The sequence below is a fragment of the Capricornis sumatraensis genome, chromosome 4, assembly GCF_032405125.1.
Source record: "Capricornis sumatraensis isolate serow.1 chromosome 4, serow.2, whole genome shotgun sequence".
Taxonomy (NCBI): domain Eukaryota; kingdom Metazoa; phylum Chordata; class Mammalia; order Artiodactyla; family Bovidae; genus Capricornis; species Capricornis sumatraensis.
The window spans coordinates 146,097,328-146,124,332 of record NC_091072.1 but is presented as its reverse complement, the minus strand read 5'-3'; the positions used below and the strand labels follow the sequence as shown (position 1 = coordinate 146,124,332).

Sequence of the window (27,005 nt, the reverse complement as noted above, 5' to 3'; positions counted from 1 at the left end):
GAAGGAGAGGGAGGATTCCTCCTTGGATCCTGGGCCATGAGCTGTAACTGAGGTGATGGGGAAACTGGGTCCTAGTAGCCTTGGGCACATCTACAGGGAGGGCAGCATCCAGAGTCTCTGAAGGCCTGTCCTCAGTGGTGTCCCTAGAGCTGGTTCTACAGGCTTGTGAAAAAAAACCTGGTGCCTTCCTTGCTGCTCCATGTTCAGCAATGGCACATTGGGAGCCTAGAGTTGGCTGCGGTGGGAATATGTGTATCACAGAAGTCAACAAATACTATATATAAGGAATTTTCCCTCTCAGCTCATTTAAAAAATATTTATACCATTGCCTTGTCTCCTAAAATCTCTCCCGTGTCCTGTGTCTGTGTCTCTCTTACAGCTCCGGAGCTGAGGCTGAAGGATGGAACCCACCACTGCGAGGGGAGAGTAGAAGTGAAGCACCAAGGAGAATGGGGCACAGTGAATGATTATGATTGGGGCTTGGAGCAGGCAGCTGTGGTGTGCAGACAGCTGAGGTGTGGAGCTGCTGTTGAGGCTCCTCGAGGTGCTTACTTTGGACAAGCAGCTGGCCCCATTTGGTTTTACTATATTTTATGCAGGGGAACAGAGTCAGCTCTCACTGAATGTCAATATTCTAGTATTAGAGACTTTAGCGATGATGGTTTCATTCATGACTGGGATGCTGGAGCAGTCTGCTCAGGTGAGTCCTGCCTGGTCTGGGTGGGGGTCCCCAGCAGAAAAAGCTTTGGTTTGATTCCCAGAATAACTATGTGAGAATATGGATCACAGCCTTTAGAGTCTACTTGGGTGAAGACTCTAGTCCCACATGATTTCTAGAGCATTGTGTGCTCAAAGGAGCAGAAGGAATTGCTTGGACTTGAACAGTAATGGCTCCAGACCAACTTCTGGGTTGGACCTGTCTGAGTTAATTTCATCATGGTAGTTGCTTTTTGTTCTTTTTTAGGATAGTTTGAGAAGTGCAGCTACAGGGTGGTATATAGGAGAGATGCTGGCAAGCAACTCGTATTGTATTCATGTTCCTAGGAATTATTATCTGTCCTATGAAAAAGACAGAGTACCATCAGGTCGGTACATGGGGAGATTCCAATAGAACAAGCTCAACCTAGCAGTCTTAACCAAAATGGGGCGTGAAGATCCAGGGACTAGTGACAGTACTGTGGGTCAAGATGCAGTTACACAAGGGAAAAGACACGAGGGGATTTCACTGGTGTGTTTGAATGTCACTAGGTCACAGTCAGTCAGGGGTGGCAAGAAGGGGGACTTCTGGCAGGGGATAGTCTCATCACACTGGTGCACCTGCTCACCTGGGTGGGGAGCTCATATCCTTTTGTGGGTATGTTGAAGCTGCAGAAAAATATGAAGCTTTGAAATTTATACCACAGTAGCTGAAACAAAGCAAGTGCTAAGGCAGTGAGGCTAAAAGAACCTGAAGTGACTCATAAGAAGTGTTCAGTGCTGTCTAAATGTAACTGACTTGTGCCAAATTGGAGGCAGTAAAGACAGCAGTGAAACTGGAGTGTGAATGGGTGGTCTCAGGAACTAAGAACATCTCAGTTGTTATCACAATGGTGGATGAGACGGCCAGGACATTATCCATAAGAGCAACTGGATTAGAGGAAAAGTCAGAAATCACAGTGAATTCTCCGAGGGAGGTGGTTGAGTCTCAGGAAAGGATTGATGGAAAGGTGATCTTTTCCAATCCCACCTTCAGCAGATTTTTGATGATACTAGTTGAGACCCTTAAGAAAACAGTTATTTTCTTTTTAGAAAATACTTTATGCAGGCATTCAGTTCAGTTCAGTTCAGTTCAGTTCAGTCATTCAGTCGTGTCTGACTCTTTGCGACCCCATGAAGTGCAGCATGCCAGGCCTCCCTGTCCATCACCAACTCCCGGAGTTCACTCAGACTCACATCCATCGAGTCAGTGATGCCATCCAGCCATCTCATCCTCTGTTGTCCCCTTCTCCTCCTGCCCCCAATCCCTCCCAGCATCAGAGTCTTTTCCAATGACTCAACTCTTTGCATGAGGTGGACAAAGTACTGGAGTTTCAGCTTCAGCATCATTCCTTCCAAAGTAATCCCAGGGCTGATCTCTTTCAGGATGGACTGGTTGGATCTCCTTGCGGTCCAAGGGACTTGCAAGAGTCTTTTCCAACACCACAGTTCAAAAGCATCAATTCTTTGATGCTCGGCCTTCTTCACAGTCCAACTCTCACATCCATACATGACCACAGGAAAAACCATAGCCTTGACTAGACGGACCTTAGTCGGCAAAGTAATGTCTCTGCTTTTGAATATGCCATCTAGGTTGGTCATAACTTTTCTTCCAAAGAGTAAGCGTCTTTTAATTTCATGGCTGCAGTCACCATCTGCAGTGATTTTGGAGCCCAAGAAAATAAAGTCTGACACTGTTTCTACTGTTTCCCCATCTATTTGCCATGGAGTGATGGGACTGGATGCCATGATCTTCATTTTCTGAATGTTGAGCTTTAAGCCAACTTTTTCACTCTCCTCTTTCACTTTCATCAAGAGGCTTTTTAGTTCCTCTTCACTTTCTGCCATAAGGGTGGTGTTATCTGCATATCTGAGGTTACTGATATTTCTCATGGCAATCTTGATTCAAGCTTGTGTTTCTTCCAGCCCAGCGTTTCTCATGATGTACTCTGCATACAAGTTAAATAAGCAGGGTGACAATATACTGCCTTGACGTACCCCTTTTCCTATTTGGAACCAGTCTGTTGCTCCATGTCCAGTCCTAATGTTGCTTCCTGACCTGCATACAGGTTTCTCAAGAGGCAGGTCAGGTGGTATGGTATTCCCATCTCTCTCAGAATTGTCCACAGTTTATTGTGATCCACACAGTCAAAGGCTTTGGCATAGTCAATAAAGCAGAAATAGATGTTTTTCTGGAACTCTCTTGCTTTTTCCATGATCCAGCGCATGCTGGCAATTTGATCTCTGGTTAGAAAATACTTTATCCAGGCATTAATGACATACAAAATCTGTACATATTTAATGTTTTCAATATGATAAGTTCGGAAATCAGTATACATCTGTGAAATCATTGCAACACCCATGCCATAAACCTGTTCATCCCCTCAAAAGTTTTCATTCACCTTCTTTTTTACAGTATTACCCTCAAAAACAATTATTTTCAAGGAGATTTGATTTTCGGTTATAAATTTTTGCTTTAAGAAAGCCTTAATGTTTTTCAACATTTCAAGTGGCATTCCTTATTAGCACAATGTCCTAGTCATGGTTTCGTCTGAAGATAAACTTCTGGAGACACTACAGGAGGCTCTGCTTTATTTTGATAAATCAGCATCTAAGTTAAAATGGACTGTGTGCTGCTGGAGCTTCTAGTGATTGTTTTAAGAAAATTGATGTCTTGATATTAATTCCAGTTAAGATGCATTTTAAAATAAGAGGATTTGTGAGTAGTCTGGCAATTAAACCTTGATTGTGGTTTGTACTCCCTGACCACTATTGCTCTAACTTTGGCTCTCATACATTTATGGACAATTCCAGCTTACTTCTACTAATGTCTTTGTCACCAGTTTCCTCCCACTCATCTGTCTTTTCTCTATTTTCAGACATGTTTTATTTATATTTTTTAAATTCTTTTAAAAATTAATTAATTAATTGTATTATTTTATTTTTTTTACTTTACAATAGTGTATTGGTTTTGCCCTACATTGACATGAATCTGCCACAGGTGTACATGAGTTCCCAACCCTGAACCTCCCTCCCACCACCCTCCTCATATCATCTCCCTGGGTCATCCCAGTGCACCAGCCAGACATGTTTTAATAATGTGAAGGTAAATCAAAGTGGTGGTGATGCACCAGAGATAAGAATAGAATAGCACATCTGTTCAGTTTTCTCAGTGGAATTGAGGTCTGGGAGTTTATTCCTCTCAGTCTTAGGAGTCAGGTATGGAAGAGAAATCACAGCCTCTTTAGTGGATTGTTGGAAGTGAAGTAGGAGAAGTCCAGAGTAGAAACAATCACTTGAGAAGAATGTACAGGAGTTTGTTTGAATTAAAAAGTGGACTTCAAGGGCTTCAAGACAAAGGTTTGGGATGGCTTCACAAGCTGAGGACTGCAGTACAGAAGTACAAAATGATGAGGGGACGAAGATGCAAGGATTACAGGAGGGGAGGGTGGGTTCATGATCCAGGGCAACTATTACATTCACCGCAACCTCTGTGTACCCTTCCTCCCTGCCCTCTCTTCCTTTATCTTGACGTGGGAGTCGTTTCTGAGCCCTCTGGAAGGGCTGGCCATTGAAGGTTGCCATTTTATTTGTGGAAAGTTTTTATAATATTGAATCTATTTCTTTAACAAGTATAGGACCAATCAGATTTTCCCTTTTTTGGTATCAGGTTCTGGTGAGTTGTGCTTTTCAAGGATTTGGCCTATTTTGTCTAAATTTTTGAAATTGAGTAAAATGTGCTCATATCTCATATCATTAAATTCACCAGTTGACTCTGTTGATTTCTTTATTGTATGCTTGCTTTCTATTTAATTGATTTCTGTTCTGTTTTTGTTCCTCTTTTTTGCTTATGATTTGTTGTTATTTTTGTAGATCCATGAAATGGAATCTTAGATTATTTCATTCAGCTTTGGTTTTTATTCTAATGTAGGCATCAAGGAAGCATCAGTTTTCCAAATTTTCTTATAGCCATCACTTTAATGTTAGCCCACTAATTTTGATACTACATAATTTCTTTAATATTTTATCATCATAAAATATTTCTTCTTTCTCTCTGAATATATTCTTTGCCCTATACACTTACTTTATATGATACTAATATAAACACTACAGTTTTGTGCATAGTGTATAATATTATACACATTATAATATTTACCTCTTTATTAATAATTTGTTTCTGTGCTTATATTTGAACATGCATATTTATAGACAGCATGTGGTTTTACAGGGCTTCCCTGATAGCTCAGACAGCAAAGAGTCTGCTTGCACTGCCGGAGACCAGTGTTCAACCCTTGGGTCAGGAAGATCCGCTGGAGAAGGGCATGGCAACCTACTCCAGTATTCTTGCCTGGAAAATCCCATGGACAGAGGAGCCTGGTGGGCTACAGTCCATGGGGTGCAAAGAATCAGACACAACTGAGCAACTTCGCTTTCACTTTTCCAGTAGTTAAATGTTTTTACCTTGTCATGGGACTAGCATTGCCTCAAACAGAAAGTCAGAACTACTTATCTTATTGTCTCCTCCTGGCTTCAGTCTTTCCCAGCATCAGAGTCTTTTCCAGTGAGTCAGATATTTGCAACAGGTGGCCAAAGTATTGGAGTTTCAGCTTCAGCATCAGTCCTTCCAATGAATATTCAGGACTGATTTTCTTTAGGACTGACTGATTGGATCTCTTTGTTGTACAAGGGACTCTCAAGAGTCTTCTCCAACACCACAGTTCAAAAGCATCAATTCTTCGGTGCTCAGCTTTCTTTATAGTCCAGCTCTACATCCATAAGTGACTACTGGAAAAATGATAGCTTTGATTAGATGGATCTTTGTTAGCAAAGTAATGTCTCAGCTTTTTAATGCTGTCTAGATTTGTTATAGCTTTTCTTCCAAGGGTCAAGCTTTTTTAATTTCATGGCTGAGGTCACAGTGATTTTGGAGCCCAAGAAAATTAAGTCTGTCACTGTTTCCATTGTTTCCCCATTAATTTGCCATGAAGCGATGGGACCAGATGCCACGATCTTCGTTTTTTGAATGTTGAGTTTTAAGGTAAACTTTTAACTGTCCTCTTTCACTTTCATCAAGAGGCTTTTTAGTTATTCGTTTTCTGCCAAAAGGTTGGTGTCATCTGCATATCTGAGGTTATTGCTATTTCTCCTGGCAATCTCGATTCCAGCTCAAGCTTCATCCAGCCTGGCATTTCCCATGACGTACTCTGCGTAAAAGTTCAATAAACAGCCTGACAATATACAGCCTTGATGTACTCCTTTCCCGATTCGGAACAAGTCTGTTGTTCCATGTCTGGTTCTAACTGTTGCTTCTTTACCTGCATACAGATTTCTCAGGAGGCAGATAAGGTGGTCTGGTATTCCCATATCTTTAAGAATTTTCCACAGTTTGTTGTGATCCACCCAGTCAAAGGCTTTGGTGTAGTCAATAAAGCAGAAGAAAATGTTTTATCTGGAACTGTCTTGCTTTTTGTATGATTCAGCAGATGTTGGCAATTTGATCTCTGGTTCCTTTGCCTTTTCTAAATCCAGCTTGAACATCTGGAATTTCTCGGTTCACGTACTGTTGAAACTTGGCTTGTACAGTTCTTCTGTGTATTCTTGCCACCTCTTAATTTCTTCTGCTTCTGTTAGGTCCATAATATTTCTGTCCTTGATTGTGCACATCTTTGCATGAAAAGTTCCCTTGGTATCTCTAATTTTCTTAAAGAGATCTCTAGTTTTCCCATTCTATTGTTTTCTTCTTTTTCTTTGCATTGATCCCTGAGGAAGGCTTTCTTATCTCTCCTTGCTATTCTTTGGAACTCTGCATTCAAATGGGTATATCTTTCCTTTTCACCTGTGCCTTTAGCTTCTCTTTTTACTCAGCTATTTGTAAGGCCTCCTCAGACAGCCATTTTGCTTTTTTGCATTTTTTTTCCCCCCTTGGGGATGGTTTGGATTACTGCCTCTTGTACAATGTCACTAATATCCATCCACAGTTCTTCAGGCACTCTATCAGATCTAGTCCCTTGAAATATTTGTCATTTGTATAACTATAAGCGATTTAATTTAAGTAATACCTGATTGGCCTAGTGGCTTTCCCTACTTTCTTCAATTTAAGTCTGAATTTTGAAATAAGGAGTTCATGATCTCCTGTTAAATTAATTATAATTATTTCAGTTAGTATAAATTTCAGGTCTACAAGTTCCTTTTTTTTTTCTAGTTTCATTTCCCTGTTTATTTTTATGCTTCATTAAGCGTATTTGTATTAGTGATTTAAAGACTTTATCAGCCAATTCAATCATTTCTGTAATTTCTGAATCTGTTTTTAATGATTGCTTAAAGCGCAATCAATGTGGTATGGGTTATATTTTTGTTTTTTGAAATTCTAGTGTAGTTTTTTTCTTTTTATTTCACTGGATACTGAGAATTGTTAGATAGTCCTTTACTGGAAAGAACTTTAGAAATAAGGAATCAGAACACACTCAGAAACCAGGGACTTGTACGTGATGAAGTAAATTTTTTTTTTTTGAGTTACCTTCATTTTCTTCAAAATGTGTTCCTATGATGACCAACTGACAAATGTTTATTTTAGTCTTCCTCCTTTAGTTTCAAAGCTTCCTGTGATCGCACGTTACCTGCCACATGCCTCACTTACTCTCCATTCTACAGCAGGTGCTTCCATTTTTTCTTTTCTTTTCTATCCATCCATATCTTTTAAGATGGTGTTTGCTTGTCTGAAGTGGAAGAAATGAGAATTGATGGTAGGATTAGGTGGTAGATGTGAGAAACAGAAGGTGATATAATATGCAAAAAACTTATTCAACTAGTATTTTCCCAAATATTTGTATATTTTATCCATACTGAGGCTTTTGTAACTTGGAACTCTCCAAATTATGGCTTGTTTTTTCACTGCTTCCTTCCTCTCATTCCCATCCTTTTCTTCCTTCTCCTTTACCTCCTCCTCATCCTTCTTCTTAATAGTTGGACACGACTGAGCGACTTCACTTTCACTTTTCATTTTCATGCATTGGAGAAGGAAATGGCAAACCACCCCAGTATTCTTGCCTAGAGAATCCCAGGGATGGGAGAGCCTGGTGGGCTGCCATCTATGGGGTTGCACAGAGTCGGACACGACTGAAGTGACTTAGCAGCAGCAGCAGCAGCAGCAGCATCTTTCTTCTTATTTTTGTTTTGGCATCATTCCAGCTTCTTTTAACATTACAAAACATTCATGAATGAAATTAAGTAAGAGGCAAATAAATGAAAAGTCATCTTGTGTTCACTGCTGCTGCTGCTGCTGCTGCTGCTGCATTGCTTCAGTCGTGTCCAACTCTGTGCTACCCCATAGACGGCAGCCCACCAGGCTCCGCCACCCCTGGGATTCTCCAGGCAAGAATACTGGAGTGGGTTGCCACTGCCTTCTCCGTCCTGTGTTCAGAGATTGGAATAATTAAAGTTGTTAAATATCTATGCTATTTGAAGTGAGTACAGACTTGATGCAATCCCTATCGAATTCTCAATGGCACTGTTTCTGGAAATAGAAAAGGCAATCTTCAAATAAGAGTGTCTTGTTTAATTTTTAGGTACTCATTAATTTTCCTGTTTTGTTATCATCACTGAATTTTAGTTTCACTCCACTGTGGTCATAAAGATACTTGGAATGATGCTGGTCTTCAATTTGTTAAAACTTGTTTGTACCTAGCATGTCATCTTGCCAGGAGAACACGCCATGTGTGCTTGAGAAGAATGCACATTTTTCTGTTGATAGGAATACAGAATTAGTACAATGGTGGTATTAAAATAAATTACTGTCACCCCGTTGTATTTTCTACAACTCCTGTCTCAGAAGAAAAATCTCTAATAGGAGATGATCTGCAAACTCAGCTGTTTGGGAAACTCTCCTTGAGAACTCCCTCTCTCCCAGCTTCATTGACAAATGCTGGGATTTCAAGAGAGATGGTCAGGACCATGACCCCACTATGGTTTTCCAGTAGTCATGTATAGATGTGAGAGTTGGACTGTAAAGAAAGCTGAGAGCCAAAGAATTGATACTTTTGAACTGTGGTATTGGAGAAGACTCTTGAGAGTCCCTTGGACTGCAAGGAGATTCAACCAGTCAATCCTAAAGGAAATCAGCCCTGAATTTTCATTGGAAGGACTGATGTTGGAGCTGAAACTCCAATACTTCATCCACCTGATGCAAAGAGCTGACTCATTTGAAAAGACCCTGATGCTGGGAAAGATTGAGAGCAGGAGGAGAAGGGGACGACAGAGGATGAGATGGTTGGATGGCATCACCGACTCAATGGACATAAGTTTCTGCAAGCTTCCAGAGTTGGTGATGGACAGGTAGGCCTGGAGTGCTGCAGTCCATGGGGTTGCAAAGAGTTGGACATGACTGAGCGACTGAACTGAACTGAACACCCCTCTCTATGACTCTCTGAACTTTCTTGACTCATCTTATTTTCCACTGAGGTAATCTAATAAATTCTTGGAAATTTTTGTCACCAAACTTTTGGAAAAAATATGATGCCAATTAGTTATAATATCCACATTTCTTTACTGGAGCTGTCATCTATCTAGAAGTTGGCATGGACTCATGGATACAGCCTCATGATTTTCCGTAACCTAAGTCACTAGCTTCTGGGAGAGAAACCTGGTCAGAATATTACCCCCAGAAGTCTCAGCAAAGCTTTCTAACCTTGTCTGGAAGATACGTCTCTAATCTCATATCCACATCCCTCTGGGTGGGTTGTGTTCTGCATGTCTCTGCATTCAAGTTTAAGTGCTCAACTATTATACAGTGTCCTTGGGTCTGTAGGCCCCAGGCTTCTTAATAAGAAATTTTCTTCTCCAACCAATGCTAAAATATGTGTTCCTGGTATTCAGCTGTTCCAATGATTTGTCTTAGGCCAGATCTGTCCAGGCTCCAAGACCAAGGAATTCACATTTTTAACCAATCTCAAAGTATATGTTCTTGGGATTCAGCCATCAAACTGACCCTGTAATCCTTCTGGATTTATCTTCAGAGACTTACATATGAAAATCCAGTTATGATGATAATTGTCAAATTCTCTCCCTTTTCCCTGTCCTAGGAAATAAAAGCTTTTACAGTGATGCCTGGGACATATTGTTTTCAATTGTCAAGCAAGGTCCATGAACATTGACTAGGTTTGTTGTTTTTCTCTCAGGATTTGTGCGTCTAGCTGGAGGAGCTAGACCTTGCTCTGGGCGAGTTGAAGTACATTCCGAACAAGACTGGATCCCAGTGTCTGATAGGAACTTTGCACTCCCCACTGCCCAGGTTATCTGTGCAGAGCTAGGATGCAGCAAGGCTGTGTCTGTCCTGGGACACGTGCCCTTCAGAGAGTCTGATGGCCGGGTCTGGGCTGAAGAGTTCAGGTGTGAGGGGAAGGAGCCTGAGCTCTGGTCCTGCCCCAGAGTGCCCTGTCCAGGGGGCCCTTGTCACTACAGTGGAGCTGCTCAAGTTGTCTGTTCAGGTGAGATGCATGTCAGGACTTAACCTCCCTGCACACTCTGTGCAGGTGAGAAATCATGAGATTTTGCTGAAATCCTGTCATCTCATATCCAGCATACTCAGAAGTCCGGCTCATGACAAATGGCTCCTCTCAGTGTGAGGGGCAGGTGGAGATGAATATTTCTGGACGATGGAGAGCACTCTGTGCCTCCCACTGGAGTCTGGGCAATGCCAATGTTGTCTGTCGTCAGCTCGACTGTGGAGTCGCCATCTCCACCCCCGGAGGACCACACTTGGTGGAAGGAGGTGATCAGGTCTCAACAGTCCGGTTTCACTGCTTGGGGGTGGAGTCCTTCCTGTGGGAGTGTCCTGTGACTGACCTGGGTGTCCCTGACTGTTCCCATGGCAACACGGCCTCTGTGATCTGCTCAGGTAAGAGAGAGGGACAAGAACTACTGGTACTCAGGATGCTCCTGGAGTGAAATGTCTCCAAGAGCAGAGAGTGAGGGAAAACTGGCTTCAAAAGTCAGACATCCTATGGTGAAATATGGTTCTTCTTATTCTTCATTTGTTTTTCAGGTCAGGGAAAAAAGTATGAAGGGGAATAATGTATGTATATATTTTTGGAGGTAATGGAATTCCAGATGAGCTATTTCTTTTTTTTAATATAAATTTATTTATTTTAATTGGAGGTTAATTACTTTAGAATATTGTATTGGTTTTGCCATACATCAACATGAATCCGCCACAGGTATAAACGTGTCCCCCATCGTGAACCCCTCTCCCAGGAGGGGGAGGAGGAATAATATATTTTTAAACAACACTGTTATTTACACATGGTCATAGAAAACAATGTATAAGCAATAAGTGTAGACTTCAGTCATGTTCTCCAGTCCTAGTCAACAAAGAGAACATTCCCAGCACCACAGAATTATTGTTGCCTCCCCATAACTTAACTGTGCTCTCCCTCCTCTCCAGTGAAAATCACTTACTAACTTCTACCGTAGAATACTTCATCAGTGTTTGAAGTGTATATAAAATCACGCAGTATGTTTCCTTCTGTATCTAATTTATTTAACGTTTGAGTCGCTTGCTCAGTCACTCTGTCATTTGGCTACGGTGGCTACAGTCTTTGCCACTGCATGGTCTGTAGCCCACCAAGTTCCTTTGTCCGTGGGATTTCCCAGCAAGAACACTGGAGTGGTGTGCCGTTTCCTTCTCCAGGGGATCTTCCAGTCCAGGGACTGAATCTGAATCTCTTGCATTTCCTGTGCTGGCAGACAGAGCCTTTTCCACTGAGCCACCAGGGAAGCCCTTAGTGCTTCTCATATCCCTTTACAAATAACTCTAAAACAAAGTAAATGTTGCTCAGTCGTGTCCGACTCTGCGACGCCATGGACTGTAGCCTACCAGGTTCCTCCATCCGTGGGATTTTCCAGGCAAGAATACTGGAGTGGGTTGCCATTTCCTTATCCAAGAGATCTTCCCAACCCAGGGACTGAACCCAGGTCTCCCGCATTGTAATAACTCTGCCTACACCATAAAAGCATTCTCTGAGAGTATTTTATAGAAGTTTAATTATTTATCTCTTGCATGTTGTACTTTCCTTCTGGTATGGATATCTGTGTAAGATAATTGTCAGGGTTCATACAGACATCCAATTGACTCAGGTCTTTCTGAAAAGACACTGTTCCAGATTGCACTGCCACTTTGTAATAAACAGAAGGGTATGCATGTCTGAGTCTTTCTTGAGACTCTCTACTCTGTTCCATTGTATCATTTGTATACCGGTGCATGTTTTCTTAATTATTGTAACTTTATAATAAGTCTGAAAACTTTTAATTTATAGGAATTACTTTATACTTAGTCTTCATTGCTTGTCTTGCCAACTGTATTGGTTGTTCTTGGTCTTTGCATTTTGTATAAACTTGTGAATCAGCTTATCATTTTTCACCAAAAAAGCTTAAGGAATTTTGACTGAGATTAGATTTAATCCAAATATTAATTTGAGGATGATTGACTGTAGTAATGTTGAGTCTTCCAACTCATTGACACCATACATTCCTCTATTCAATTCGGTCTTGAATTTCTCTCGGAAGATTTGCTCATCTTCTACTAGGTTTTGTCTCCTAGGCATTTTATTTTTTAATGTTACTAGTATTTTTTTTTCCCTGTGTAAGTGTCTGAGCAATGAGTTTTCTCTGCCTTGTTTTCACCTTTTAATTTTTTTTTCTTTTGACCTAATTTGCGATTTACAGAAAAGTTGCAAGAATAGTTGCAATAATAAAACTTTCCAGATGACCTTCACCTGGATTTCCCAGTGTTGGTATTTCACTTTAATCTTCCTTTCTCTGTCTGTTTCTGTCTTTCTCTTTTCTTCTTGGTTTGCCTCTTGCCCCATTTCTCCCTGAATATGTAAAATCTTTCTGAATTAGATTGCAGACATGATGTCCCTTTACCCTTAAAATACTACAGGGATTTTTCTTATGTAACCACAGTTCAGTCAAGTTCTCAGACAACTTCAGCTCCAGATGACATCTAAGTGCAGCCACATGAAAATCCCAAGACAGAACTGCCAAGTTTGTCTGTCTCAAGTTACTGACCCAGGAAGTCTTAAGCAAAATGAAGTTGTTGGGTTTTTTTGTTTGTTTCTTTTCTTTTCTCCTACTGCTACTAACATTTTTGGAAAACTTTGTTACACAGCAATATAACCCGGACACTTACCATGTGACCTGCATTCTAAATAGACGAATATTTGTCCTCTGATTTTCTATTTTACTGTTTCTACCTTGTGCTGATCTAATGTGCCAATACACTCATTCTCTAGTTCTTAATTTCAGTTATTAAGTTTCAGCTCTTGGAGAAGGCGATGGAAACCCACTCCAGTAGTCTTGCCTGGAAAATCCCATGGGCGGAGGAGCCTGGTGGGCTGCAGTCCATGGGGTCACTAAGAGTCGGACACAGCTGAGTGACTTTACTTTTAATTTTCACTTTGATGCACTGGAGAAGGAAATGGCAACCCACTCCAGTGTTCTTGCCTGGAGAATCCCAGGGATGGGGGAGCCTGGTGGGCTGCCGTCTCTGGGGTCACACAGAGTCGGACACGACTGAAGCAACTTAGCAGCAGCAGTAGCAGCAAGTTTCAGCTCTAGAATTTTTATTTGTTTTCTTGTTATCATTTTGACAAGATATATCTTGTCAACTAATTCTATAATCACTGTAATCACGACTACTTAAATTCTCTGCCAGATAACTCTAGTAGCTGAATACCTTTCGGAATACTTTCCAATGTCTCCTTTTTCCTCTTGGTTTTCCAGGAGATCTCTTTTATGTAAGTATTTTTAAAATGATAGACGTAGATGTAGAAAATTATAGAAATCCTTCAAAAAAGATTTTATTTTGCATCTTTTAATTAGAGATAGATTATTGGGGGCAAGAGGAGAAAGGGATGACAGAGGATGAGATGGCTGGATGGCATCATGGACTCGATGGACATGAGTCTGAGTGAACTCTGGGAGATGGTGATGAACAGGGAGGCCTGGCGTGCTGCAATTCATGGGGTCACAAAGAGTCGGACACGACTGAGCAACTGAACTGAACCGAACTGATGTAACATAATTTTTTTAATTGAGTATAATTGCTTTACAATATGGTGTTAGTTTCTGCTGTACAAGGAGTGAATCAGTTATATGTATACATATATCCCCTCCTTCTTGAAATGCAAATCAAAACTACAATGAAGTATTACCTCACACCAGTCAGAATGGTAATTATAAAAAAATCTACAATGATTACTACTAAACATGATGTGGAGAAAAGGGAACCCTCTTGTACTGATGGTGGAAATGTAAACTGATACAGCCAGTATGGAGAACAATATCAGTTCAGTTCAGTTCAGTTCATTTCAGTCGCTCAGTCGTGTCCAACTCTTTGCAACCTCATGAACCACAGCACACCAGACCTCCCTGTCCATCACTAACTCCCGGAGTTTGCTCAAACTCATGTCCATTGAGTCAGTGATGCCATCCAGCCATCTCATCCTCTGTCATCCCCTTTCCTCCTGCCTTCAATCTTTCCCAGCATCAGGGTCTTTTCAAATAAGTCAGTTCTTCACATCAGGTGGCCAAAGTATTGGAGCTTCAGCTTCAACATCAGTCCTTCCAATGAAAATTCAGGACTGATTTCCTTTAGGATGGACTGGTTGGATCTCCTTGCAGTCCAAGGGACTCTCAAGAGTCTTCTCCAACACCACAGTTCAAAAGAATCAATTCTTTGACGCTCAGCTTTCTTTATAGTTTAACTCTCACATCCATACATGACTACTGGAAAAAGCATAGCTTTGACTAGACAGACCTTTGTTGGCAAAGTAATGTCTCTGTTTTTTAATATGCTGTCTGGTTTGGTCATAACTTTTATTTTAAGAAGGAAGCATCTTTTAATTTCATGGCTGAGGTCACTATCTGCAGTGATTTTGGAGCCCAAGAAAATAAAGTCAGCCACTGTTTCTACTGTTTCCCCATTAATTTGATATGAAGCAATGAGATCAGATGCCATGATCTTAGTTTCCTGAATGTTGAGCTTTAAGCCAACTTTTTCACTCTCCTCTTTCACTTTCATCAAGAGGCTTTTTAGTTCTTCTTCACTGTCTGCCATAAAGGTGGTGTCATCTGCACATCTGAGGTTATTGATATTTCTCCTGGCAGTCTTGATTCCAGCTTGTGCTTCATCCAGCCCCACATTCTCAAGATGTACTCTGCAAATAAGTTAAATAAACAGGGTGACAATATACAGCCTTGATATACTCCTTTCCCTTTTTGGAATCAGTCTGTTGTTCCATGTCCAGTTCTAATTGTTGCTTCTTGACCTGTATACAGATTTCTCAAGAGACAGATCAAGTGGTCTGGTATTCCCATCTCTTGAAGAATTTTCCACACTTGTGATCCACACAGTCAAAGGCTTTGGCATAGTCAATAAAGCAGAAATAGATGTTTTTCTGGAACTCTCTTGCTTTTTTGATGACCCAATGAATGTTGTAAATTTGATCTCTGGTTCCTCAGCCTTTTCTACATCCAGCTTGAACATCTGGAAATTCATGGTTCATGTACTGTTGAAACCTGGCTTGGAGAATTTTGACCATTACTTTGCTAGTGTGTGAGATGAGTATGACTGTGTGGTAGTTTGAGCATTCTTTGGCATTGTCTTTGTTTTGGATTAGAATGAAAGCTGACCTTTTCCAGTCCTGTGGCCACTGCTATTTTCCAAATTTGCTGACTTATTGAGTGCAGCACTTTCACAGCATCTTCTTTCAGGATTTGAAATAGCTCAACTAGAATTCTATCGCCTCCACTAGCTTTGTTCATAGTGATGCTTCTTAAGGCCCGCTTGACTTCACATTCCAGGATGTCTGGCTCTAGGTGAGTGATCATGCCATCATGATTATCTGGTCATGAAGATCAGTTTTATATAGTTCTTCTGTGTATTCTTGCCACCTCTTCTTAATATCTTCTGCTTCTGTTAGGTCCATACCATTTCTGTCCTTGATTGTGCCCATCTTTGCATGAAATATTTCCTTGGTATCTCTAATTTTCTTAAAGAGATCTCTAGTCTTTCCCATTCTATTGTTTTCCTCTATTTCTTTGCATTGATCACTGAGGAAGGCATTCTTGACTCTCCTTGCTATTCTTTGGAACTCTGAATTCAAATGGGTATATCTTTCCTTTTTTCCTTTGCTTTTTGCTTCTCTTCTTTTTACAGCTATTTGTAAGGCCTCCTCAGATAGCCATTTTGCTTTTTTGCATTTCTTTTTCTTGGGGATGGTTGATCCCTGTCTCTTGTACAATGTCATGAACCTCTGTCCATAGTTCTTCAGGCACTGTGTCTATTAGATCTAATGCGTTGAGTCTATTTCTCACTTCCACTGTATAATCATAAGGGATTTGATTTAGGTCATACCTGAATGGTCTAGTAGTTTCCCTACTTTCTTCAATTTAAGTCTGAATTTGGCAATAAGAGTTCAGGATCTGAGTCACAGTCCTTCAAAACCTGGGGATAAAATTAGCATATGAACCAGCAATCCCCCCTGCTGGGCATAAACAGTGAGAAAACCATAATTCAGAAAGACACATGTAATTCATTCGTAGGGCAATGCATAGCGTAAAAGAAAAATTTTGGCATTCTAAAACACAGAACTCTCAATAGAGAATAAAATTACATTAACTTTGCTGCTATGTTATAGCTCCCATCTCAGGCTCCATCACTAGATCATTATTTAGCTGAAATCAGTTTTCAGTTGTTCAACCTCCCAGCCCTCTAATCATTGCTGTTTCTGCAGGAAACCAGACCCAGGTGCTACCCCAGTGCAAGCACCCCGTGTCTGAACCAGCAGCCTTAGCATCCCCAGAGGAGAGCGCCCCCTACTGCTCAGGTGAGGGTCCCACAGGACAGAAGACCCTTCTGACCCCATGTCGCCTCGCCCCCCTCACCACCCGTCACCGCCCCATTGTCCCATTTCTCTCTCCTCAGACAGCAGGCAGCTCCGCCTGGTGGACGGGGGCGGACCCTGCGCCGGGAGAGTGGAGATCCTTGACCAGGGCTCCTGGAGCACCATCTATGATGACGGCTGGGACCTGAATGATGCCCGCGTGGTGTGCAGGCAGCTGGGCTGTGGAGACGACCTCAATGCCATGAAGTCAGCTCACTTTGGGGCGGGATCAGGACCCATCTGGCTGGACGACCTGAACTGCACAGGAAATGAGTCCCATGTGTGGAGGTGCCCTTCCCGGGGCTGGGGGCGGCACGACTGCAGACACAAGCACGACGCGGGGGTCATCTGCTCAGGTCCGCGCTGCACACTGTCCACAGGCCGGGGAATGGGGGAGGGTGCTGGAGCATGGGGTTCTGAGCCCTGATGGAGAGATGCTGAAAGGACCAGAGAAGGAGGCTTCTTCCCATGGAGCCTGTGTTTCCAGCAGACGTGAAGACGAGGTGCTTTCACTGCCTCCTGCAGCGGCTGACGTTCTTGTTCTTTCTTCTCAGCAGTGTTTCCTGGCAGAGCCATTTCTTACTGTTTCCACACAACAGCAGAGCTCTCTCTTCAGTTCCCTGTGGTAGTAAAGTCTAGAGATCCCGTTGATGCTGTAATGAAAGCACAGATTTACTCTGTTCAGTTCCGTTTGCTAGGAGTCTGCTGACGGTCTCTGTGGGCCAGCATCCTGGTGTTCACAGAGCTGCGTTCTTCCTGCAGGCACAGGGAGGACTCCCTTCCCAGCCTTTCCTGGTTTCTATGCGACCTCCTTCCTGGGCTCAGAGCCCTCTTCTTCTTCAGATCTATAGCAAACTATGTCTCTTCTGAGCATTTTTCTTTACCTTTCCCTCCAACTGGAGCTTTGCAAGGTTATCCATCTAAGGATACCAGGAATAATGAGGTGATTAGGCTGGACTCAGGTGGTTAATTCACAATATTCCAGCTTAATCTCACCATCCCAAAGTCTTTACCTTAATAACATCTGTAAAGTCCATTTTCAAATGTAAGGTAACATATTCACAGGTTCCACAGATTATGATGTAGAGATTTGTGGGTTCATTATTCTGCCTACCCACCCCCCACCCCAGTATCCACATCACATCCCATTCACAGATCCTTCTTAGATTTTACCAGGAAGCAGGATCTAGCTCCCCCAGCTTGCAGGTACCCAGATTGGTCTTTCTCTCTGTTCACATCCATGACATCATTGTGGTAGAAATAGACACAAAAAGACAAACTAAGATGAAAGGGAGACGAATGTCATTCTTGTCACCTAGTGGACATCTCCTCAACTAGGTCAGGGATGTAGGGTCATAAATTCTTGGAGAGAGGAAAACCCAGAGCACAGAGTTGGGTGTTCACTATGTCCTGTTTCCTCTCCCTTTCAATCTTAGATTTCCTGGCCCTCAGGATGGTGAGCGAGGACCAGCAGTGTGCTGGGTGGCTGGAAGTTTTCTACAACGGGACCTGGGGCAGTGTCTGCCGCAGCCCCATGGAAGACATCACCGTGTCCATGATCTGCCGACAGCTTGGCTGTGGGAACAGTGGAAGTCTCAACACTTCAGTTGCTCTTAGGGAAGGTTCTAGACCCCGGTGGGTAGATGGAATCCGTTGTCAGAAAACTGATACCTCTCTCTGGCAGTGTCCTTCTGACCCTTGGAAATACAATTCATGCTCTTCAAAGGATGAAGCCTATATCTCATGTGCAGGTGAATTACTGTTCTGTTTCTGTGTCTGTCCCAAGCCCATAGAATGTTGTTAGTGTGATTTTATGTTTTCCAGTCTAAGTGATGAATTTAGGCTGAATCTAGAAAAAGGTGGGCTGTGTTTCTGTCTGTTTCCATGTATTTGTATTCATTGTGGGATATGGACCTGGTAAACAGCAAAGAGATAAAGAAATTTCAGCTTGTGTCAAGATGCAGTTAATGTCTCAGTCCATTAGATGATGAAGCCTCTGCTTTCACTTGTTGTTTGGATTGAGCCAAGGACCTTTGATAATCTTGTTTGGGGACAAGACCAGCTCCAGCTGTCCCTCATCCAGCACTTCTCATCATTGCTCCTACAGGAGGGAGACACCAGAGCTGTCCAACTGCTGCCCCCTGCACAGGTACGTCAGCCCCGTCCCCTCCCCTGTGGCTCCCAGGGGCTCCTTCCTCCCACCAGGGCAGTCACAGGAGGGGCTGCTGCCTTTTCAGACAGAGAGAAGCTCCGACTCAGGGGAGGAGACAGCGAGTGCTCAGGGCGGGTGGAGGTCTGGCACAGCGGCTCCTGGGGCACCGTGTGCGATGACTCCTGGAGCCTGGCAGAGGCTGAGGTGGTGTGTCAGCAGCTGGGCTGCGGCATTCGGCCCTGGAAATGGGAGCATCTGGCTGGACGAGGTGCGGTGCGGGGGGCCGAGAGTCCTCCTTGTGGGACTGTGCTGCGGAGCCCTGGGGGCAGAGCGACTGCAAGCACGAGGAGGATGCTGGTGTGAGGTGCTCTGGTGAGTGAGGGGCTCGGGTCCGCCCTAGTGAGTGGAGGGCGAGTGTGAGTTTGTATCCAGAGCACTTCCTGGGATAATCTGCTGCTTTGTGCTCTGGCTCCAGGAAAAGATATTATCTGATTTCCTGGGATCTGGGAGAGAATGATATGCCCATAATGATAGGTATAACCTGATGATCAACTCAGTACAGTAATCCATTCCTTTTTTCGTTCTCGCCTGGTGAGAGAACAGCAGTTCCCTGCAGCCATGGAAGTAAGTAGTCCTGCTGCTCTGAGCAGTGTGATTGAAGAGTCCCCATATTTTCAGGCACCTGCACTATATATCTTTATATTTTAACAAAACTACCCATATCAGTACAGAAAACCTTAACGATCTCATGTTTACAGTCCTATTGAGCAATGGCAGCTGAAGTGCTCCAGAGCTTTACCAACTTTCATCCTGTAACAATCCTCTAGAACCAGAATGAGAAGACACTTGACATAGCTCAGGGAAAGACCTCTGTTGATCACATCTTGGGGTTCAGGCAAACCCATTGTATCTTAATGGTGGCTTCATGGTCTTGAAGACTCAGAAGAGGACCACTATGAGGACAGAGGGTTTTCTCTGGACTTATGACCCTCCTAAAACCCTATGGTCCACTTTGACTCAGCTCCAGACCCTGGCGTCCTCTCCCTTCCCATGATCCTCTGCATCATCCTTGGAGCCCTTCTCTTCATGGTCCTCATCATCCTGGGGATTCAGCTACACAGATGGAGAGCAAAGCACCAAGGTGGGCCTTAGAGATGCTAAATGATCTGGAAAGTGGTGGGAAAGGGATTGAGTCTGTTGCGACATCAAGGAAGTGCACAAGCATTGGTCTCCATGCTCATTATCTGATAAAATCCCACCTTTTCTACTGTAGACAACAGGATTTGAAAGAATGGAATCCTTGGTCCTGGGTCGAATGTAAAATTTCTTGAGAATTATGACTTCCTGTGTGAACAGTGCCAGTGGATATTGAGTGTGAGATCAAGATCAGAGTCAAGAAATCTAGTTCTGTTCCATGTAGCTAAGAAAGGAGCCTGAGCAGCCCAGAGTGGTTTCCCAAGGGGCAATGCTGGAGAGCACTGAAGGCTTTTTCTGTTGATAAAGGGATTAACTCCAGGGTCAGTCTCTAACTCATGCTACTTTCCCAGAGGTATCTGATTTTGAAGATGTTGTTGATGAAGTCGTGTACCAGGAGATTGATGACATCATAAAACCAGGGAAGAAGGACCTGTTGGACAGCCAAGGTAAGTCCCATGCCCTCCCTTCTGATCATGAGTTGGCTGTGTGTTACTTTCAACAGAGACCCAACCTTACTAAGCCAACTTCACATGGAGTTCCAAGCCTTCTCTCTACAAGTCTGAAGTCTCAATATTTCCTCTAAACTATGACAGCAGGCATCCTACGATGACAGGGCAAAGGTTTTCATTTTTCTGTGATGATTTTCTCCCTACCAGGTAACCTGTCTGATGACTCAGCAACTAAGCTGCCATATTACACAGGGGACGATGGAGAGGATGGAGACCCCAACTCTGCCCCAGGTAGCAGGTCTTCCCTTGGATGGTGGAGATGTGAAGGAGGAATCTTGTCTGAGGATCTCTTCCTGTGATTAAGATGGGAAGGATCTCTTTTCTCTAGTTCACAACAACTTTTTCCCTCTCTTGCCCGCTCTATGACCTCAGAAATGGAAAGATTATACCTAGTTCTCTTTTATTCACAGCCACTTCTCCCCAGTTACAGACTGAATACGTAGCACTTCCCAGGTGGCGCTAGTGGTAGAGAACCTGCCTGCCAATGCAGAGAGATAAGATATGCTGGTTTGATCCTTGGGTCAGTAAGATCCTCTGAAGGAGGGCAGGGCAACCGACTCCACTAGTCTTGCCCAGAGAATCCCCATGAACAGAGAGCCTGGCAGGCTATAGTCCAAGGGGTCTCAAAGAGTTGGACATGACTGAAGCAGCTGAGCGTGCATGTATCTAATAGCACATTATTATCTAATGTACCATTAAATATTTTAAGGCCATTTTAAAAAAAATCTGAAACTGACAAACTCAAAATTGTGTGGCTAAAGAGAACATTGGAAACTATAGTTGGATCCAGAATCAGTCTGATATTCTAATTATTTCATGGATTTTTGTATATATTGAGACAAAAATATTGCTATTGATAAGCCCTGGAATATATGCAGTGATCAGTGCTGTTAATCACCAATTACCAGAAACTCTTACTTACAAGGAACTGGAGAAAGGAGAATGTCCTCTCTGGGTCTTCTCCAGATAATAAAGATGGACAACCCCTGGAGGTGAGATCCTAAGGTCAACCAAGGTCTAGAAGGGACTGAAACCCAGGCATCCTGTGACTGGGATGGTGGGATATCCTGTCTCTGAGTAACAGATGTCCAGGATCCCCCTCCCACCAGCTCTGTGTCTCCCAGAGCTTCAGAGAGCCCACAGACACCTGGGTTCTCTCGGTCCAGATTCATCCTCCCCAGTCACTGATATGTGCACAGTATGTGTTACAAATCTGTACTATATGCTTGAAATAGTACCTGAAACTCATAGCATAATAGCTTTTGTTGATGCTTTACGATATGAGAAACCGTGTTAGAAAAATATGACTGACCCTGATACATTGAAATAGTTAAAAGATTTAAATGATTTCTGAACACAGTGAGATCAAATACATGCCTTTGACACGACCTTGGAATATAGAGTCTATATTCATCAGGTGTTTGAACTTCTGCATTAGAAGGGACTTAGGGCATCACTTAGTCCAACACATACTTTGCTATTCCACCTAAGTCCGTGTCTGTTTACAGATCCTCTGAGACAGCATATCAACACGACAGGAAATGGTTATGATGATGCCAATGAGTTACCTGTTCCTATAAATCCTTTCTTCCCCGGGATGAATGAGAATAACTTTTCCCCAGAGGACAGAGGTGGCACCCGTTATTCCCAGATAAGTGAGTTGACAGCTCAGTAGCTGACTTCATCGTGTGGAGAAGATGAGTTTTGACCCACTTAACAGTCAGTTTTTCTTGTTGTCGGAATTGGGGTAGCCTCTTATACCTAGATGGGCTTCCCGGGTTGTGCAGTGATACAGACTCCACCTGCTAATGCAGGAGACACAAGAGGGTGTCTTGTGTCTTGATAGGGTTTGATCTCTGGGTTGGGAAGTTTCCCTGGAGGAGGGCATGGCAAACCACTACAGTATTCTTGCTTGGAGAATCCCATGGACAGAGGAACCTGGCAGGCTACAGTCCATGGGGTCACAAAGAGTCAGACATGACTGAGCAAGCTCACACACACAGAGAAAGGAGAATGCCTTCCTGGATCTTCTCCAGTTAGTAAAGATGGACAACCTCTGGAGGTGGGATCCTAAGGTCAAGCAAGAACTAGAAGGGACTGAAACCCAGGCGTCCTGTGACTGGGATGGTGGAATATCCTGTCTCTGAGTAACAGATGTCCAGGATCCCTCTCCCACCAGCTCTGTGTCTTCCAGAGCTTCAGAGAGCACACAGACACCTGGGTTCTCTTGGTCCAGATTCATGCTCCCCAGTCACTTTTATGTGCATAGTATGTATTACAACTCTGTACCACATGCTCAAAAAGAGTACCTGAAACTCATAGCATTATAGATTTTGTTGATGCTTTATGATATGAGAGACCATATTAAAAAAATATGATTGACCCTGATATATTGGAATCTTTAGAAGGTTTAAATGATTTCTGAGCACGAGATAAACTACACGCCTTTAACAGCCCTGGAATATGCAGTATATATTTGTATTTTGTTTGAATCTCTGCCTCAGAAGGGACTTGGAGCATCAGTCCAACTCATATTTTGCTTTTTCACCTAAGTTCTTGTCTGTTTTTAGAGCCTCCAGGACAGAACATCAATACCATAGGAAATGGTTATGATGATGTTGATGATGTCGATGTTGATGTCGTTGATCCCATAAATCCTTTCTTCCCTGGGACGAATGAGAATAACTTTTTCCCAGATGATAGAGGTGGTTCCAGGTATTCCCAGACTGGTGAGTTGACAGCTCAGTAGCCTGACTTCATCATCATGGAGAAGATGAGTTTGACTCACTAACAGTCAGTGTTTCTTTACTATCAGAACTTGGGGCAGCCTTGTTTGGGTTTCCCTGGTGGTGCAGTAGTAAAGACTCTGCCTGCCAATGCAGGATACAAAAGGGACTTGGATTTGATCCGTGAGTCAGGAAGACTCCCTGGAGAAAGAAATGGCAACCCACTCCAGTATTCTTGCCTGGAAACTCATGTGGACAGAAGAGCCTTGTGGGCTATAGTCCATGGAGCTGCAAAGAGTCAAACATGAGTGAGCATGCATGCACCACATATACCAGGTATTATTGACTTGTCCTTATCTCTGGAATATTGGAGCTACTTCATCTGTTCTGAGAGGAGAACATACTGTGTTCTCTTGTCCATGTCCATCAACAATTGGATAAAGACACATTTGTATGAGTAACAGAGGCTTTGTTCCCATTTTCATACCCTAAATTGAAATATATGTTCTGACAATAAATTTGGGGATTTTTCAAATTGTGATAACTAATCTGAAATGTTTTTAATGAAGGTGTAAATTAAATTTATGAGCTATAAAACTTGTTTTGAGAAATCTGTGTAACCATATATTTAAAGTTGATTGCTCACTATTTTTTTGTGACCTATTTCTTTTTATTTTATTTTATTTTTATTTATTTTTATTTTTTTTAATTTTAAAATCTTTAATTCTTACATGTGTTCCCAAACATGAACCCCCCTCCCACCTCCCTCCCCATAACATCTCTGTGGGTCATCCCCATGCACGAGCCCTCACTATTAAAACAGAATCTGCAATTGCCTTAAATAGAGAATCATAATCTCAGCACTAGATGGGAACCAAGAAAAAATTTTCTCTCATTTCAATTGCCAGATAAAGACCCATTCCCAAGGACTAAGATTTCCACTTATATGTGGGGATGTGGTCCCTGGGGAGCAGGAAGTTGTGAAATTTGGTTGAGTTGCCCATTTCTGCCATCTGACAGAGGACCCAGAGTGTTCTCATGAAGCTTGTAGGTCAGGCTGGTTCTGTTGCTGAGGTGCTCAGAAGAGGGCATCTCAGGCACTCTACAGAGGTCATTTCCTGTCTCCACTTCTTGAGAAATCAGACCCGCCGGGTGTAGAAGAGGCATGCACATCTCTTTTCCACTCCTTGCCATTATTGGTCCATCTTCGTTCCAACTGCCAATGTCCAGAGAAGATGCTGCATCGAGTAGCTGAGTCAGCATGAAGTAGCTCAATCTAGACTTTTAGACAATGCTGGGTGCTCCCCTCACCTCAGATACTTTGTGGCCCCTTTTGCTATCCTTCCATCAAAGGTTGTGTCTTGTCATTTTGTCACCACTAAAACCAGATTCTCCTTACTGTTTCAGGCATCTCTCTGAAGTCTCTGAGAGAAGCTGTCGACTCTGGGGTGGAGGAGAAGGAGTCCTCATTGGTCCTGAGACAAGAAGAGCCTGGATATGATGATGTGGAGCTTAGCACCATGTAGCGCCATGTTTGAAGCAAGAAATTCTTGAAAGACGTCTCTGTAATATTGTTTCTCAAATAAATGAGAATCCTGTCTTCTTCATAATTATTGTTTTTACATGGAACTATGATTAAAGGCATTTTTTTTCCTCTGTAGAAATCATATCATTACCTGTGACACAGGGTTTTACACTGAAAGTTGCCATGAAACAATCCCTGACATTTTCATGGCTTTGTAACTTACTCCACTCTGCCAGAATAAAGTATTTATGGGTGGTAAGTGCCTGTGAGGTTTCAGAAAAATCTAGAGACTTTCACTGGGTTTTCTCAAATAACATAGGACAGGCCTCCAAGCTTAACATGTTAAGTGCACTACTGATAGGAAAGAATTTCCTGTAAATACTTTCCCCACATGACATTCTAGCTGCCTTGTCATAATTAATACTCTGCGGAGAAGTTTTCTAGTTTTTGTGACAGATCCTGGAATGATAAGCCCTCCAAAACCACCCCTCACAAAAGGCCCCTTCACAGGCCACGTGGATAACTTGGAATGATTGCCCTCATCTCCCTGATCTAAACAGTCCAAAGGTCTATTCACCTGCTCCTGGCTGGTTTTGAGCACTCAATCCATAATAGGCTCATCCTGAGACTCTGCCAAGTCTAGGTGGGAAGTCTTGTCCTCCTCTCCTCTCCCATAATTTTATATGATTTTTATCACCCAGAATTATAGTAACCAGCTATTTTGACTTCATGGATACCGTGAATCAGGAATAAAATTTAACATTCTTGATGGGTACACTTTACTCTGTCACTTATTTCATCACTTCCCAATGGCAAATGGCCATGTGAGCTGCACTTGGAGAAGCCCTAGGAATCTCTAATCCCCAGCACAGAAAAAGAATTACAGAGATTACAAGCATGAGTGTAGGTTGGAGCCCTGGACATCATCCAGGGCCATCAACTAAATAACAGGTTGGCCACAAATCATACTCAGGCCCGCACTCTCAGGTCTTATATTAGTTCAGCAGCTTCTCCACATGTCCACAATGGAATGGGACAGGAGTCAGGGGTATTGTGGAAAAGTATTGTTTACTTGGTCACCCCTACAAGACAGCTCTCTCTACCCTGAAGAATCACAGCAGGATCACATTTACATTTTCAACAGTTACCAGATCAAAGGACTCTTTAAACAACATGTTTTCAGAGAAGCTTATTGGTCTGAAATTCTTCCTCTAAGAGTTCAGTCATATCAGACTCCTCCATTGACATGAATAAAACTCAAATAGCCAAAAATTACTGATCTTTCTGTCTATATCCCTTCTTTTAGATCCCCTCTGTCTTGTTCTGCAATTTCTTGCCCCTTTATCCCACCTGGTGCCCCTCAGTGGTGGGTCGGATGGTAAAGAATCTGCCTGCTGGGCAGGAGGCCTGGGTTCGATCCCTGGGTGGGGAAGATCCCCTGAAAAAGGGAATGGTAACCCACTCCAGTATTCTTGCCTGGAGAATCTCATGGACAGAGGAGCCTGGCAGGCTACAGTCCACAGGGTGGCAAAGAGTCGGACATGACTGAAGGACTAACACTTTCACTTTGTCCCACCTGGATACAGGGTATGAGTTAGCACCAATTTGCCCTTCATCAACTTGGAGAGAGATACAAGCTGATGTAATTCACTTTAAATGCTAGATAATTGGACAGACAAGAAATGACAACATCCTGAGGAAGTAGCAGGAAGTGATGGAGAGGCAAGACTGGATTTAAAAGGATTTGATAACCAGCTAGACATGGGAGAAGAGAGATAGTCTGTAAGCACCTGAGGAAAAAACGGGAAAAAGTAACCTAGGGAATGGGAGATAAAAAGGAAGAGGTAGTTATGTAGAGTGAGATTTTTAATTGGCCTTGAGAATTTAGGCAGGGGAAGGAAAGCTGTATGCATTCTCTTCCACCAGCCAATTTCCTACCCTCGACTTTGAAACTCACACCCCATCTGGTGCCCAATAACTGAATAAAAACAGATGGTGTGACATCTCCGGGAAGGGGAAGAGCATAAAGGAAGGATCAGGATTTCCGCCCCCCACACAAGTTCACCTTGCTAAGAATGAAGGTGTGAGTGTGGACAAAGCTTAGAATCTGCTGTCTAAGGAAGAGTGACCTGGGGCATTTCTGAGCCTGAGTGAAGTCATGCCTTAATTAGCATTTGGGGGAGGTGAGACAAGTCAGTTCACTCATCTGGTATTTCCTTA

The 27,005-nt window shown here is 42.8% G+C and overlaps 1 protein-coding gene and 1 pseudogene across 1 annotated transcript in view; one reads left to right on the top strand and one right to left on the bottom strand.

The window, feature by feature from the left end:
- LOC138078778 (deleted in malignant brain tumors 1 protein-like) overlaps positions 1-27,005 on the bottom strand; it is a 373,461-nt gene that overhangs the window by 286,074 nt on the left and 60,382 nt on the right.
- On the top strand, positions 37-24,786 carry LOC138077991 (antigen WC1.1-like; annotated as a pseudogene).